The 17,318-nt window shown below is 53.4% G+C and overlaps 1 protein-coding gene across 2 annotated transcripts in view; it reads left to right on the top strand.

Annotated features, from left to right (window-relative positions):
• Positions 1-6,149: 6,149 nt before the first annotated feature.
• The window catches only part of TRAF5 (TNF receptor associated factor 5), a 47,349-nt gene continuing 36,180 nt past the window's right edge, over positions 6,150-17,318 (top strand). The window contains exon 1 of one of the 2 annotated variants that reach the window (XM_077902197.1): positions 6,150-6,252. The gene's annotated coding sequence lies outside the window, so the exon portion shown is untranslated. Of the gene's footprint in view, positions 6,253-8,856; positions 8,960-17,318 lie in introns of those variants that run through there. The other variant, XM_077902198.1, reaches the window with a different exon arrangement.

The raw sequence follows: 17,318 nt of genomic DNA, 5'->3' as shown, positions 1-17,318 counted from the left end.
GACTAGAAGGAAATTCATAGTTTTAAATATATTAGAAAGAGAGATCTAAATCATCTAAGCTTTCTTCCTTAAAAGCTAGCGGGGGAAAGCGTAAATTCAAACAGAAGAGAGGAGGATCGCTTCTCGGCCTTTTGGTTAAGATCAAGTGCAAACAGAAGAGAGGAAATAAAGATAGTAGAAAAATAAATGAAATAGATAAGAAAATAGAGGAAAATCTCTGAAACCAGTAGTTGCTTCTCAAAAAGATAAAAAAAATTGAAAAATTATTATACAGAGAATTTGATAGATCAAGAATAAAAACTGCAAAAGTTACCAAACTCTAAACAGGAAGAGGGGGTCATAATTGTGTAACCTACAGAAATTAAAAGAATCTGTAAAGGAATATGATGAAAAATTTATGACAGCCAATTGGGAAATGTTTATGAAATGGACAAATTCTTACCAAAACTGTCTCAGAAAGAAACAGAAAATCTGAGTAAAGTAAAGAAACTGAATTTGTAACTTAAAATCTTCACACACACAGAAGTCTTATCCCAGATAGCTTTACTGGTGAATTCTATCAAATCCTTAAAGAAATAATACCAAATCTACACAAACAGAAAATACAAGAGAAAAGAACACTTTCTTAATCATGCCATAAGAGCATTACTACTCTGATTCAAAGCCAAATGAAGATAAGAAAACTTCAGACTGATCTCTCTAGTGAACAGAGATGCAAAAATTCTTAGGAAGATATCAGCCTCATCTAAAAAGAATTGCAGAACATAATTCAGTGGTGCTTTTTCCAGGAATGCAAGTTTGGTTTAACAGACAGAAATCAATTAGCATAATACAACCACGGTTTCTCAACCTCAGCACTATTGACATTTTGGACGAGACAATTCTTTATTATGCTTTGTGGGGTATATAGCAGAATCCTCAGCCTCTATCCACAAGATGACAGTAGCAATCTCTTCCCCCACCCCAATTTAACAATCATTAATGTCTCCAGGCATTACCTAATGTCCCCCAGGGAGCAAAATCACCCTCTGCTGAGAATCATTGCAGCATATCATACTAAAAAAATAAAAGGAAAAGACCATCTGATCAAGCCAATAGACACATAATGACATTTGACAAAATCCCACACCCTTCATGATTAAAAAAAAAACTCAGAAAACTAAAAATAATAAGAGAACTTCCTCAACGTGATAAAGGGCATCCACGGGAAGATCATATGTAATATCATACTCAACTGAAGGCTTTTCCCAAGGATTGAAACCAAAGAAAGGGTGTCTGTCCTCATCACTTCAACATTTTACTGGATGTTCTAGCAATGCAAAATGGTGAGAAAAAGGCATACAGATTGGAAAGGAAGAACAAAAATTGTCTTTATTTGTGGATGGCATGATCTTGCACGTAAAAAATACTAATAAGGGGCACCTGGGTGACTTAGTGGTTGAGCGCCTGCCTTTGGCTTAGGTTGTGATCCTGGAGTCTGGGATGGAGTCCTGCATCAGGCTCCCCGCAGGAAGCCTGCTTCTCCCTCTGCCTATGTCTCTGCCTCTCATGAGTAAATAAATAAAATCTTAAAAAAAAAAAAAAACAGTAAAAATGTTTAAAAGAGGGGAAAAATATGTAACCAAAGTGTGTGCAATGGATGCAGCACCCCAGGATGATGTACCATAATGAGAGGCCCTCAGTGTGCCTGCTGAGAATTGTATGCAGTTTCTCAGGAGAGAGGGGCAAGATCATGGACTATGGAGGTGTTGTTGGAGTCAAAGGCATTTGAACTTTGTCAGTTTTTCCCAAGATAAGCCCTTCCTGAGCTTATGCCTTTCCTTCTTAATGCTTCTGTTCTGTTTTCTATGAAACAGGGGATATGACTAACCAGGGTTCTAAGACTGTTGTTTAAAATGTCTCCATAAGCTCCTGGGTGGCTTAGTTGGTCAAGCATCCGATTCTTGATTTTGGCTCAGGTCATGATCTCTCAGGGTGATGACCTCAAGGTCCTGAGATTGGGCCCCTCACTCAGCGAAGAGTCTGCTTGAGTTTCTCTCCCTCTGTCCCGCCCCCCCCTTCTAAAATAAATAAATATTTAACAAAATAAATAAAATCTCTCCATATACACTAGGCACCATTCGAAAGAAAGAAAGAAAGAAAGAAAGAAAGAAAGAAAGAAAGAAAGAAAGAAAGAAAGAAATAGTGAATAAATGGTTCCCTTGTTACTGACCTATTACAAAGTCTAACAAAATCAGATTGTGGCAATCAAACCCATGCTCTTACTTCATGGTTCGTAAGGCTAAATGATAATAACCTTAAAATATATTTTTAATGCCTATGGTGACTGTGCAGAGTTAACATGTTAAAATGTTTTTTCTAAGCACTGGCGGGACTTGCAAGTGTGAATCTTATTAACAGAACTGTCGAAATGGACAAAATCCACATTTAGCCAAGCATGCAGTGAAGACAGCAGACTTTATTTTAAAACAATAAAAATTGAATTTCTCCAATAAAAAGGCTGATGATCGCACAATCAAACCATGAACAGAGAAGGGGAGGGGGACGCATGTATATTCAGTGAGGAATTCTCTGGAACAAATACAGACTCTATGGAGATGTATATCCCACCCACCAAAACCTGCATACAAATTAGTAGCAGCCTTATTTCATAATTGCCAATTAATTCCAATTCATAATTGGGAACCACCAAGATGTCCTTCATTAGGTGAATAGATAAATAAGCTGTGGTACTTCCAGACAATAGATACACCTTCGGAAAAAGAGTCTTTGAAAAAAAAATGAGTCTTTTTTTTTTTTTTTCAATTACATCTGTCCTGGGAGAAGCTCCCTGCCTCCAGCACTCCCTGCCTCTCTTCTGGTGGTGGTCAGCCCACTAACAGGCAGAGCTGGGGGAAAGGTTATTTGATGAAAGCAAAGGGACCGCATATCACTGGGTCAAGAATTTAAATACGGAAAACCCACAGGTATTCATCCATTTATTGCTTCAAAGCAGGACATACATTGCGAGCAAGTGAGCAGTCTGTGTGCTCAGCACCCTGAGGTCTTCCCGCTGTATCATCATACTTTCCATGTGTGGTTCCATTGCAAAGACTTTCCATTGTAACTTACAATGGAGGCTAAAGGTGCAATCTAAGGCCCAAGAAGAATATTCTTCCTTTTTGTCTGATCTCACTGATCTCTAGGTGATGGAAGGTATGACCTTTTACCCTGCTCTAACCGCCCATATTGATCAGTCTTGTCACAGAAGGGAGCATGAAAAGGTTAAATACATCCATCTACTATTCCAGTAGGTGGCGCCCTCCCCTCTCCATCAGCGCACTCTTTCCGTTGCCGGCCAGGGCTGCAATCTCTGACCCTATTAATTTATCCACCAAATGAAACAGCTGAGAGCCTTGTCTTCTTGAAATTCGGGAGTAAACTTAGGGTGTTTATAAGAGACAGATAAAAAGTTTAGCCCTTTTATTTTGGGTAAAAATTGAGCATATAGTCCAAGCATGCCCTTATTTTTATAGATGAATTTAGCTTGACGACTGGATTCTGTTCATAACATTGCAACTATTTTCCGAACCCTAAAATTGCTAAAATTTCTCTCCTTCTTAAAGTTGTTTTGTTTGGATTTACATGAACCACTTCTTTGAGGAGCACAGTGTGTAGTGGCTAAGAGCACCGGAACCAGACTTCCCAGGTTGAAATCCCACCTTTCCCAAACCAAGAATTTAGCAATTTGGGGCAAATTGTTCAAGAGACAAGTTTTCACATCTACGAAATAGGGCTGATGATTAAATGGGCTAATATGAATAAAGCACTGAGCACAGTACCTGGTACATAATAAGACAGTAAATGTTAGCCCATTTACTGCACGTATTTAATATTGCTTTTATATGTACATTTATGTCCTGTCCTTCCCATCCATCTTCAAGATCTCCCAGGAAAGGGATCATGTCTCTTCCATCAAACTGGTCTATTCCCAGGATCTGTCTTCTCTATGTTTTCAGACACCTTACCCAGGATTCTGCAGTCAACACAGGGAGCTGGAAACATGTCTTTTAGTTCTAACTAACACCTGCCGAAAATTCCTCCCGACTTAGATTCCTAGCCCTGAAGTCATGCAGCTCTCACTTCTCACAATTAGATTCATTCTTTGTCCCAGAATCTGATTTCATTGTATCTAAAACTCTGATATGATTCTAGGGACAAACTGCTTTATTCAATTGATGGGGAAGAGAGTTGGAGACAGGTCATAGAATCACAGTCAGTGACAGTAGCAGGATCCCAGAGCATACCTGCAAATGTGCATACTAGATGTTGAGTTTCTAGGGGGAGGGGGGGGGCAGGAAGTAGGCAACCATAAAAGAAGATGTATAAAGGAACAGGGAGGGAAAATAAGGTTCATAGAGCACCTACTTTGTGTCAGGAGCATAGGGATGCTGTCTCCTTTAGTTCACAAGCGTGTGGGGTGGATCTAGAGCCCTAAAGCAATGCCCACTGGCCTCATCTCTCCATGGAGTGGTTAATCTAGCTCACCACCCAAAAAGTTGGAATCTGGATTTCTGGCTTTTGTGGAAAAATAGAGATGGTGGGAAGGACAGGCTGGCACCGAGCCTGGCTGCTGTTGCAGATCCTGAACATGCTCCGTAGGGCACCCGAGTCTGTCCCCCTCCCCATGACTCCAACGTCTGCCTCCCTCCTGTTTCCTGCCTGGCTGCCATGCATATCTGGGTTGTGCATTTCACTAATTCTCCCCTTTCGCTGATGAGCAATTAAAGCTCAGGCCCACCGTTGCCCAGCTGAAAGTGAGGAGGCTACAATTGGGGTTCTGGCCTATTTCATCCCAAAGTCCATGCTCTCCATGTCCCATCAACCTTCACAGAGGAGATTTATATAGGCTACAAATAGCATTCAGAGCAGATGCTCACGGAGACAGGGACTGTAAGCAAGAGCCCTGGGTTTAGGAGTCGGGAGAGCGGGATTCAGGTTGTAGGTAGGGGGTGTCCAGGTTCCGGGACATCACTTCAGGTCACCTCTCTGGACCTCAGATGGCTCCTAAGTGAAATGAGGAGGACCAGGCCCACTTGGCAAGGTTGTGTTGAAGATCCATAGAGACGTTGGGGAAGCCCTTGGTCCAAGGGCAACCTGGACACCTCTACGGGGTGACTAGACCAGCAGCGAGGAGGGCCGGCGGGTCTGCGTTACCCGAAAGACGATCGCCAAGCGCTGATTGGAGGGAGACAGACCTTGAGCTCATGGGGTCAAAGCAAGAAAGGGTTGGCTGAGCTCCGACGTCCCGGGGTGAAGGGTAAGGCGCGTAGGGGAAAATCTGAGATGCTTTTTATTTGTAAGTAAGTATCTGTGATTCTAGAGAGGGTGGGCTAGGTTTCTAACTGCTCGGTTACTGACTCTCGGCGTCCCACCCCGCACCTTCCCGCGCGCCCACCCTCCTCCACCCCCTCGCCCCCCCGCGTGCGCCCGGGCCCCCGGGCCCCCCCCCCCCGCCCCCGCGCCCCTCGTCCCCGGGCGCCTCGCCTCTGCGCCCCGCGCCCTCGCCCCCTCGTCCCCGCCCCGACGCGCTTCTCGTCCCTGTGCCCCGCGCCCCTTTGCCCCGCGCCTCACGACCCCGCGCCCCTTTGCCCCGCGCCCCTCGCCTCTGCGCCCCTCGTCCCGCGCCCCTCGCCCCTGCACCCCTCGCCCCGCACCCCGCGCCCCTCGTCCCACGCCCCGCACCCCTCGTCCCTGCGCCCCTTGCCCCGCACCCCTCGCCCCTGCGCCCCTCGCCCCTCGCCCCGCACCCCTCGCCCCTCGCCCCTGCACCCCTCGCCCCGCACCCCGCGCCCCTCGTCCCACGCCCCGCACCCCTCGCCCCTGCGCCCCTCGCCCCGCACCCCTCGTCCCTGCGCCCCTCGCCCCTCGTCCCGCACCCCTCGCCCCTGCGCCCCTCGCCCCTGCGCCCCACACCCCTCGTCACCGCGCCCCACACCCCTCGTCCCCACGCCCCTTGTCCCTGCGCCTCTCGTCCCTTGTCCCTGCGCCCCTTGCCCCGCACCCCTCGCCCCTGCGCCCCTCGCCCCGCGCCCCTCGCCCCCGCGCCCCGACCGCCCGCCGGCCCCGCCCAGGCCCCGCCCCCGGGGGCCGGCCCGCCCTCCGTTGTCCCCGGCCCGGGTCCGCGCGCAGGGCCCCGGGGCTGAGAGCCTCGCCCCCGCCTGGTCGCCGGCCGCCGCCTGGAGCCGCCCGAGCGCTCGCGCGGAGCCACACGTGAGTCCCGGCGGGTCGCCGCCCGGGGATGAGCCCCGCGGCGCAGGCTGCAGTGAGGGGACCGGGGAGCGCTTTTCGGCCCGTCCCGTTTGCTTCGAAACCGAAAGCGCCGCCGCGGCACGAGCCCCGCAGCCCCCTCCCCGGGCCTGGCCGCCCGCCCCGCCCGCCCCTCCCGCCGAGTCCAGCGAGTCCTGCGCCCCGAGCGAGCGGCCCGGGGAGGGCGCGGGGGTGCGCGCGGGGCGGCGGGGCCGGGGCGGGGGCCGGGGCGGGGGCCGGGGCGGGGGCTCCGAGCGGGTGTGGTGTGGACGCGGACTGGGGGTGCCGAGCGGGGGAGCGAGCAGGTTCAGGCCGGGGGACGCAGGAGGGGTGGGGGCTTCGGGCGAGCCCGGTTCGCGCGCCCTGCAGACCCCGGGCTCTCCCCGCGGACCCCGGGCACCCCCCCCCCGCCCCACTCCTGCAGGACTTCTCCAGCCAGAGCCCCCCGGGGTGAAACTGGAATATTGGAATGAATGCAAACCTCCACAAACTGTTGGACTGAGCGTGCTCGTTTAGAAACAGCCCAGCCCAACCCAGCACCCCCCCCCAAGCTGAGCTCACGGGGCTCTTGGAGGAAACCAGGGTTCGGGGAGGTGACTGGGGTGCCCAGGGACACCCGGATAGTCGGGGGAATCTGGGTTTTCCTGACCAGGTCGCCTCCCCCTGTGCCTGCAGGGGTCTGGCAGTTCCGAGAACTTTAAGGGAACGCTGGGGCCCTGCCCTTGTGGCTGACTCCCCCGGGCCGCTGTGCCGCCGCCGACTTTCTCGGCTGCCTCTGCCCTCTCCTGCAGTTTCCATATTTGGCTATTTCAGATTTACTTTCCCTGAACACAGTTATCTCGCTGTGGCTGGTGGGGCTGCTGGAGGCGAGCGGTGAGGTAGATGGGGAGGCGTGGCTCCCCGCAGCCCGGCCGCCCCCGCCCCGGGTCCCACCCTGTGGCCTGGGAGGACAGGCATCTGGTCACCAGCTTAATTCAGTAAATATTTATTGGGCACAGGTGCCGTGGAGCTGGGGCCACTGAAATATGGTTTGTTCCTCCAGGGACGGTTTGCATTTTTAAAAGGGCCCCGGAAGACAAAAATGCAAAAGATGTGAAGGAACTTCTGGGCCTAGACCGTGTCGTTCAGTGTGTGTGTGAGAGAGAGTTTTAGGCCCAGAAAGGCCGGGTAAGACACCTCTCAAATCCAGAGTGCAGCTGGCCTCTCTGCCCTCTCACGAAGCAGATGAAAGGGTGTTAGCACAGTGGATGATGGTTTGGGTGAAAACATTATCATCTGAACGCTCCCCCACCCCCCATTCTATTCCACTTTGCACTGGATGGGCATTGCTGCAGGGAAGATGGATGTGAGATGGAAACAGAAAGTACCCAGCCCTTGTAGACTTCTTTGTTTTTTATTTTTTAAAGATTTGATTTATTTATTCATGAGACACAGAGAGAGAGAGAGAGAGAGAGAGAGGCAGAAACACAGGCAGAGGGAGAAGCAGGCTCCAAGCAGGGAGCCCGACGTGGGACTCGATCTCTGGTCTCCAGGATCACGCCCTGGGCTGAAAGCAGCGCTAAACCCCTGAGCCACCCGGGCTGCCCCTTTTTCTTGTTTTTTTTTTTTTTTGTTACTGTTTTGTGTTGAACAGTGTGGAATGGGTAGGCACTAGGGTCCTGGAATCTCCCTCCCCAGGTCCTGGACACAGAAGGAAGTCTCCTATCCCAGGCAGCCTCTGGATGTCCTGCCGGAGAGGCAGTGGTGGAGGAGCTGGCCTTCTCAGGTCTCTGAGCTGAGGTCTGTGGCAGTGGGAGTAGGATGATACGCAGTGTTTCCATCTGTCAGCAAGCTGTCACCTGAGACCCATTGGCCCTGGATGGCAGGGTCTGGAGAGGAGGCCCCATCCACTGGACGTACCAAGCGTAGCAGCTGGGATATTCCGGTGAGGGTGATTTGCAGAGCGACGGGGCTGGCTGCCTCTGAGTCAGTGCCGTTAGGGTAGCCATGGGAGAGGCTCGGCAGCATTTAGACAAACAGATCTTATTATCTCAGCTTTCACTGTGGAGGACCCTGAAAAAAATAATAATTCCATGTTTATAAAGCTCTTTCCTTTTTAAAGCATTTTCTCATTGCTGTTCTCGTTTTGTCCTCCATGATCTCCTAGTGAGTCAGGCCAAAGCAGGATTATTCTCCACATCTCCCAGATGGTAAGCGTGAAGCACTGAGTATAAATAACCCTTTGGGGACACCTGGGTGGCTCAGCGGTTGAGTGTCTGCCTTCGGCTCAGGATGTGTTCCTGGGGTCCTGGGATCAAGTCCTGCATCAGGCTCCTTGCAAGGAGCCTGCTTCTCCCTCTGCCTGTGTCTCTGCCTCTCTCTCTCTCTCTCTCTCTCTCTGTCTCTCATGAATAAATAAAATCTTAAAAAATAAAACAAACCCTTCAGGCTCCAGTGCTGGGCCAGGCCAGGGGCTCTAGAGGGTCTGGTTCCTCGGCTCCAGGCCCCCACCCTGGTTTCTCAGGGAGCTAAGTGTGCCCACCTCCTCCTCAGCCTGGACGCCCATGACGCATGTCTGGTCTCTTCCCAACGACATGGAGCGGGTTCTCCGGGAGACTGTATCCCCACCACCACCACCACCTTGCAAACAGATGCTCGCTCTGTTAGCTCTGCCCTAGCTGAGTGAACTCGGGTAAGACCCGTGTCTGTTCTGGTTTGTATTCTGGAATCTGGCATAGAGTAGGCCTAAACAAATGCTTGCATCGAGTTCATTTGAGCTGTCCCCCCTGGGCCCTGAGCTGCCAGCAGCTGAAGGCTGGGGAGTGTGCGCTGGGTGGGGCTCTAGAGAGGCTGGGCTGCCAGAAGGACTTGCTTAGGCCCCAGAAATCTGGAGGACCCTGCACTCCTCGAAAATAGCCTTTCTTACGACTAACCTCTTACTGCCTCCCTGAGAGAAGGGAGAGGCAGGTGCCGTGGCTTCCACTGAGCTGCTTGCAAAACGGGGCTCAGACATGATGGCAGGATTTTGCAGAATGTAGGGACCAGCCGGGACCCCCAGCCCAAATCTTTTGACTCTAAATCCTGTGCTCCTCGGTTACCTCAGCTAGAGGAAGCCAGGATCCTGGGGAGGAGGGGCGGCAGGGACCCAGAGAGGCATTCATCAGAGGCTGCCTGACGCCTTGGTCACTGAGCCAGGGTCTTTAAGAGCTGCTAGGCGGGGTGGGGGTGGGGGGAGTGGTGGCAACCAGTGTCCACGGGGCTTTCTCTGCCCAGATGGTAGCTCTTACTGAGGTTCCTCTGGGGCAGGAGTCATCACCCCAGCAGAGCTGGGTGTGTATCTGCGTGTGTGCTGGGGGTAGAGGGGAACATGCCACAGGGCACAAGTGATCCCCGGGGTTGGAGGGTTCCTGCGGCCACTGAGGCCAGGGTTAGGCCCCACTGCATTTGTTGCTTTGCCAGAGGAAGGCTTTATTTGGAGGATCACAGGGCCAGTGATCCACATGGCCCCCGGCGGGCCCTGTCTTGTGAGGAAGTGAGCTGGAGGTCCAGAGAGGAAATAAAAGTGAAAATACTCATCAGTCCTGATAGAAAAATTTGAAATCCATTTGCAGCGACAGTGATGAGTCTGCACGTTGTTATCTGGAGGCAGGTGCCCGTACAGGCTTCGGTCGGGCCGTAGCAAGAGCAGGGGGCGCCTGCACGTACCTGCAGGGTCTGGGGGCCCCCTTGCATTGGATCACGGGGCCCGGGGAGCGCCCCTTCCGGGGGGATGTGAGCAGGGAGGGGGGCCCACCTCACTTTCGGCAGCGACCCGTGCCTCATGGCTGGACACGCGCCCCACCGGCTTCTCTGCTCACCGGTTCAGAACATCCGTGGGGCTTCCCCCAGGGTCTGTTTTCTCTCAGGGATAAGGTACTCTCCTGACCCACGGGAGAACACCTTCTCCACCTACACCCTTGAGTCAGCACCCCTCCCCCGACCGGTTCCCTGCACTGTCCCCCTAGCGCTGACCCCTTCCCTGTCCCACTGGCTCAGCCTCTGTTAAACAGGAAGACCCTGTGCATCTGCCGCTCCTCTACTCTCCCTCTCACTGAGAAGCCTCTGGAAAGAGCGGCCAGCCCTTGCACTTACGCCGGATCCCTCACTCAGCGCCGCACACCTGCTTGGGTGGCCCGAGGATTTCTGGGCCCCGGTAATCCTCGGTCGCCAGCCTGCCTGCAGCTGTTGCCCCTCTCCTTGGAGGGTGCCCCACTGTCCCCACGGACGTTCCCTTCCTTGACCTCGAGCTTCTCGTCCCTGCAGTGTGAGGCCCGGGCTGCGTCCTCGGGCCCGGCCTCTCCGCCCTGTGCCCCGCTCTCCCCAGGCCTGACCCGACGCTCTCAAGGAAGGCTTTCTCTCCCTCTCCCGGCTCTCTTCCTGGCCAGTTCGGTTTGACACACAGAATCTTCACCATGATGTTTCAGGAGCCCCTTACGCACTCGTGCCAAGCCGTCTTTTCCTCTGGGTTCTCCCTAGCCCGCGTAGACGCCACTGTTCTCCCGCAGTGGCCTCTGGCCTGCCTCCCGCAGCCACTTCTGGTCACCGGGGCTGCTCCCTGGGTTCGCATCCCCTCCACCTCTCTCCTCTCTACCTTAATTGTGCACGCACGTGCTCTCCTGGCCTCCCGTGGGCCCGCCCGGCCTGGCCACCTCCGCGAAGTGGAGATAGTGGGGACTTTCGGAAGCTGGGAGGCCTGGGTTCGCATCTGAATTTAGGGCTTGCTGGCTGTGGTTGTAGGACTGGGGCCAGTTGTCCCGCTTCCCTGAGCCTCAGGGTTTCTGCAGAGACATAGTCATGTCGCTCACTTGAGGTTGGTGGAAGACTAAATGAGCCCGTAGGTACACAGAGCCTCAGGAAAGCTGGTTTTCTCCTTCCCCGTGTTTGAGGGCAGTAGGGAATTGCGGGGTCTCTGGGGAGGTGGAAAATGTGTGTCCAGCTTAAAGGCATTCGAATTTAGATTAAAAACAGACAAACAAAAGAATGGCCGAGTGCCTGGGCAGACCACCATTCAAACTAGCCTGTTGCTGCCTCTTTGCTCGCTAGACCAGGCCGGCCTGGGGGTGGGGGACAGGAGGACGTGAGCTGGGACGGGGTGGGCCGTGGGGGGGATAAGCTGGGACAAGCCCTTGGCAGGCAGAGGGCAGAGAAGAGGGCAGACAGCAGCAGATAATGGAGGCCCGGCCCCCCAGGGAGTAGGTTTCAGGGGCAGGATTCCAGTCTCTAGAATAATCTGTGGGCAGAGCAGCTGGGTAGGGAAAAGAGTGCTGGGTAGAGGTGAATCAGGGACCCAGCAGGAGAGCTAGGATGGATTTGGAAAGCAAAATGCAGGCACTGGCTTGATTACCCGGCGCAGGGCCATCCCTTTAGTGGGATCCAGCTACGCAGTCAGAGCAGGATGTGGAGCGAAGGTGACTGGGTGCAAAGCTGCAGCCGGAGGAGCCCTTTCTGTGCTCCCTTCCCCGGGCTGGGGGCTTGGAACAGCCAGGCTGCGTGCTGAGCCCTCCGTTAGAGGGGCCCTCGGCGCTGGAGGCTGGAGGATAAGTGGGTGGGGTGAAGGCAGACGGTCATGAAAGTCCCTCTTCTGCCTTCCTGACATTAAGATTCTGAGGAAGAGGCTGGGCAGATACCTATGATACAACCTAGGAAAATTTACCATGCTTCCCTGGGTTCAAGGCAAATAAGTTAACATAAGGGGAAGGCGTAAGTGCTATGTAGTTGCAGAATAAAAGCAGTGATTCAGCAGTTGGGTGGGGTTGTGCCAGGAAGCCCTCCTGAGGAGCGAGGAGAGGCGGAGGTATCAGAGGTATCCTGCGATGGGCAGAGGCATGTCAGAGGGATAAAGGAAGCAGCGGATGGTTGCCCCTCATGGATGGGAAGGAGGTTATTCTGGAGCAGACTGATTGCCTCATATCGAGGTGGTTTATTTGGAAAAGCCAGTAATTTGGGATGTTGCTTCTTCCGCTGCTCTGTGGCACTTTCTGGAGACCTTTTGGAGAAGTGTCTGACACCATGGATATTAGCTCTGGACAGCCAGACACTAATTTCTTTCAACCCTTCCTTGACACTGATTCCATATGTGGGATTTTTTTTTTTAAGATCTTATTTATGTATTTGTGAGAGACAGAGAGACAAAGAGAGAGAGGCAGAGACACAGGCAGAGGGAGAAGCAGGCTCCATGCAGAGAGCCTGATATGGGACTCGATCCCGGGTCTCCAGGATCACGCCCTGGGCCAAAGGCAGGCATTAAACCGCTGAGCCACCCAGGGATCCCCATATGTGGGACTTCAACTGGTTCACTTCACCGATGCTGGATCGTGCAACCAAGCGTGACTTCTCCAACAGCCGTGTCTCCCACCTGCAGCCAATGCTTGATTCTGTCCACGTCAGCTCTGCTTGGCTGTGTTAAATGTCCAGCTGACTTATCCGTTCCTAATTTTCTTCATATCGTTTCTTCTGCCTAGAATGCCTCCTGCTTTAATCTACTAGTTCATGCCCCTCACCTTCTTAAAGAAAACTCAGATTCATCTCGTGTTAGGAGTGCTTCCCCAAGACCATACCCAGGTTCCATGATAGTCTCCGAGGACTCACGGGATTCAGCATACAGGACACAGCTACGACTCATTACAGTGGAAGGATAGAAAGCAAAATCAGCAAAGGAAAAAGGCATATGGGGCAAAGACCAGAGGAAGCCAGGAGCAAGCTCCGAGTCCCCCCACCCCACACCCCCATTCAGCAACATCACATAGAATCACATAATTCCTCCAGCACTGAATTGTGACAACATGTGACATGTTGTCCAGCAGGGAAGCTCATCAGAGACTCAGTGCCCCGGGTTTTTATTGAGGACCAGTCAGGTAGGCATCCTCTGCCTAACGTATACCAAAATTCCAGACTTTCGGATGAAGAACAGATGCTTAGCAAAAACCACAAACCACCAAAAACAGTTTGGGCTCAGTGAGCCACCCTCATCAGTTAGGAGAACCTGCCGCAAATCTGTCCTCTGAGACGTTAACCAGAGGCCATCCTTGGAAGCAGAACTTTCTAAGATGGCAGTCTCAGGTCTGCTATGTTACCTGTTTTCTGCTCAGTTTTCCTACAGAATTCCACCCATCTATGCCAAGCTGTGGAGATAATAACTCGAGAGAGGAGCCAGGAGACCTAGGACCAGCCTGGCATGGCCAACTACTGCTGAGTGACCCTTTGAACCCCTGGGCTCCCATCTTCTCTCATTTGGAAGAGGGGAATTATAATTCTTCTCAAGGGCAACTGTGAGGGCCAAAGAGGTGACGTAGTAGGTACTCCATCTACCCCTCTTGGTTGAGCTCCTACCATGTGTCAGGCACTGAGTGAGCCTGTGGGAGTACAGGGAGGTATAGCGTAGTGGCCATGAGGAGACCAGTGGGAGGTAAAGCCAGCACTTACTACCCATGTTACCCTGAACAGGTTTATATAATCCTAATCGGTAGAATGTGCACATGAATATTATAACTAGTGCTCATACCTCATTGGGCGGCTGTGCAAAGTGGAACATCCCACGTGAAGCTTCTAGCACATTTTAGGCACCCAAAGCAGCTATTAATTCACTCAGATATCAGAGCACCTGCTCTATGCCAGGACCTTGAAAAAGATACGGCCCCGGCCCTGCTTTCTGTTTGCTGGTGTAGACTAATAGCGAACAGATAATTACATAAAGATAAATACATACAAAATGAATTATGATCATAGTGCTACAAAGGAGAAGTACAGTGTGGTGATAAATAGGTGAGGAGGGGACCTAACCTGACTGCGGAGGCGTGTGAAGGCTTAGCTGCGTGTGTGAGGCTGAGGCTGGGCCTCAGGGAGGTTGTTTCCAGCAGAGACCACAGCTTGAGCAAAAGGGGAGCAGCCTTAGGGGTGAAGGCCCTCAGGGGGGCAGGTTGGCCGCTGGTTTGAATGAAGAGTGGCAGGGAGACCGGGGAGGATGGAGAAGAAGGGGTGGGGAAGGAGGGGGCGCGCAGAGGACACTGGAGATGTGGGCAGGACCGCTGCAGCATGTGTGAGGGCTTTGGGACGTTAAGGGGACGAGGAGGCCGTGAAAAGATGGTGTGAGTGACGTAGCTCGGTGTTTCAGAAGCTCTGTTAGGCTCTGTGTGAAAAATGCTCTGGAGGAGCGAGTGGGTGAGGGAGGCTGCTTGTAGGAGGCTGCGCTGTGGCCCGGGTGACAGGGGTGGTGGCTTGCACCGGGGTGTTGGTTGTGGGGGTGGAGAGAAGGAGACGGAATGTACCCATCAGGTCCTCTCAGGGGGCCTCCTTGACTGATAGGATGGGGGGTGGGGGGGGAGGAGAAGGAAGCCTTGGCCCGATGATGCCAGGCAGCTGGCAACAGCAGGAAGAGAAAGAGTGGGTCTTCACCAAGAGGGAGCTCTGGGGAGAGCAACTGAGGAGAGGGGAAATTGGTTCAGCTTGGGATGTGTTGGCTTCGGAGGGCCTGCAAGTCAGTCAGAAGGAGGCAGCGGGTAGGCAGCCCAAATGCGAGTCTGGGTGCAGAGGAGGCCCAGGGTGGGGAGTCGTTAGTTCACACGCTGTCTCTGATGTTGGACAGTGTGGTTTCGGGGAAGCTAAAGGGAGAGTAGTGTGTTGGGGGATGGGGGTTTGGTGGGCAACAATGTCAGACGTTGCTGAGAAGCCAGGTAGGATGAAGGTTGAAAATGGGCCTTTGGCCTTGTGACCCGGCCATCGCTGCTTTGGGTGGCGTGGGGAAGGGGTGCGGGGGTGAGCCAGGCCCATGCCGGCTGAGGACTGGGTTGAAGAGACGCCCATGGAGACACTCCCTCCACTGCGTGAGGGTGAGGGTGAACGAAGAAGTGGCCGTGAGAGGAAGGAGAGAGCTCGAACTTTCGAGAAATGTGTGAGTGAGGATTTTTAGCTTTGCTTTCATCTCTGGAGGGACCTGTGTGAAGGCTCAGTGGGAAGGAGCCAGCTGACAGGGAGAGGTTGGCGATGAGGACGGTGGGGTGAGTGACGAGGGATGGGAAGCCCCCCAGAAGGCAGGAGCTCAGGACAGGTGGAGAGGTTGGCCTGATTCAGGTCCCCTCTAACACGCCCTGGGAGGGAGAGAGCAGAGCAGGGCCCTGCACAGGGAGACACGCAGGTCTGGTGGCAGGAAGTGGAGGTCGTTCTGGTCTGAAGATTTCTATTTTTTTCTGTGCAGTAGGAAGTGAAGTTTCTGGGTGAGACGGCGGAGGGGGGGAGTGGTTGATGAGGGGGGTTGGAGGGGGGGGAGCTGGGGCGTGATCAAGGTTTGTGGAGAAGAGAAAGGTTTGAAAGAGATACTGAAAACAAGAGAATAAGCTGAAAAGGAAAACCTGGCCTCAAACTCTGTTACCTGTCCGCATGATGAAGCCTCCAGAAAAGGAACCCCAGCAAACGTGATTTCGGCTCTCTAGCACCTTGTGAGGCTCGTGGGTGAGGGCCTCATGCATGTTAATTGATTGAATTGTCGGCCTGTCTACCTTTCCAAATCCTTCTCAGCATTCTTCCCTCCTTCCCAGGTACCTGGGTCCCTCCGTGACACCTCACCAGGGGCTAGTTTGCGTTAGGGGGGAGTAAGGAGCGGGGCTCAAACTTGGCATTGCCAGCCCCGTGTGGCTAGACCCTCCCCTCCTGACGCTGACTACCCCTCCCCGAGGCAGCCACCCTGTCCAGCTGGACCTGGTGGGATTTCAGGACTTAACAGTTGAGGTGAGAAGGTTTAGGCCCCGGGAAGCAGGCTAGGTGGGAAAGAAGCTTCCCCACTTTCTGCAGAAGAGTGTCCTAAGGGAGCCCTTCAGTCTTTCTGTAAGCCTCTATGGCGTACCTCTCGTGTGCACGGTTCCAAGTGTCGGTACCCCAGGAAACAGAAGGAACCCCTCTGCCGTCCCGGAGCTTGTATTCTGGCCGGGGAAGATAGGCAGTAAAGAGGTCAACCTATAACATGCCTGATGGTGGCGGGTGCTTTGGAGGAAAACACCTCAGTCGGGATGTTGTGTTTCCAAGTGAAGGCCTCACTTGTGACGTAGCGTTTGAGCAGGTACCTGAAGGGTGGGAACAAGCCGTTCAGGCATCAGGGGAACAGACAGCACGTAAAGGCGCTTGTACTCGTCAAGAAGAAGCGAGGCCAGTGTGGCTGGGATGTGTGACCAGGAGGAGAGGGCTAGAAAATGAGGACAGGCCAGACCCTGTAGGACTCCCAAGGACAGCGGCTTTAACCCTGAGGGATGAGGCCGTTGGAGCAGACGAGTGGCATATCTGACTTCTGTTTTTAAAAGGATGGCTCTGGCTGCTGGGGTGTGGGTGGGCCGTACAGGGAAGGGCAGAGGCAGGAGGCCAGCTAAGAGATTCACGCTGTTTCCAGTGGGGGGATGATGCCAGCTTAGAGCAGAGTGGCTGTGCTGAAAGTGGGGAGCAGCAGTTTGAGATGTCTGGAAGAAGAGCTGGGAGGATTTGTGTTGTGGGGTACACAGTAAGCAGAGCCAAGAGTGACTCCAAAGTTTTGGTCCAAATAGTAGGGTGATTGGTGGCACCATTTTCCTGAGGTGGAGGAAGGCTGTGGGAGGAGCAGGTCGGGCGGGGTTGGCTGTGTTGCTATTGAGGTGCCTGGTGAACGAACATGGAGGTGTGGGCCAGGCAGTTGGAATGAAGAGAGGTCCAGACTGCAGATAGACGTCGGGGCGCTGTCAGCCACGGATGGCATCTAAGGCAGGAGCCAAGGTGAGCACACCAGGAGAATGAGAATGGAGACACACAAAAGAGGTCCAGCACCAGCCTGGGGCCTCTGAACCATGGGGAAATGAGGAGCAACTGGTGGGGAGGAGGAGGAGGAGGACAGGGGAGGGGGGGAAGGGGGAGAAGGAGGAGGGGGGGGAGGAGGAGGAGGGATCTGAGAGCTGGCCCAATGGTCTAGCTCTGTGCTTCTCACATGGTAACCTGCTATAGAATCCTGCCCAGAAACTTGCTTAACAAGCAGACTTCTAGGGGCAGCCCAGGTGGCACAG

This window comes from Canis aureus, chromosome 6, assembly GCF_053574225.1.
Source record: "Canis aureus isolate CA01 chromosome 6, VMU_Caureus_v.1.0, whole genome shotgun sequence".
Taxonomy (NCBI): domain Eukaryota; kingdom Metazoa; phylum Chordata; class Mammalia; order Carnivora; family Canidae; genus Canis; species Canis aureus.
Note: the sequence above shows the minus strand (reverse complement) of the source record. Positions and strands in the feature narration are given on the sequence as shown.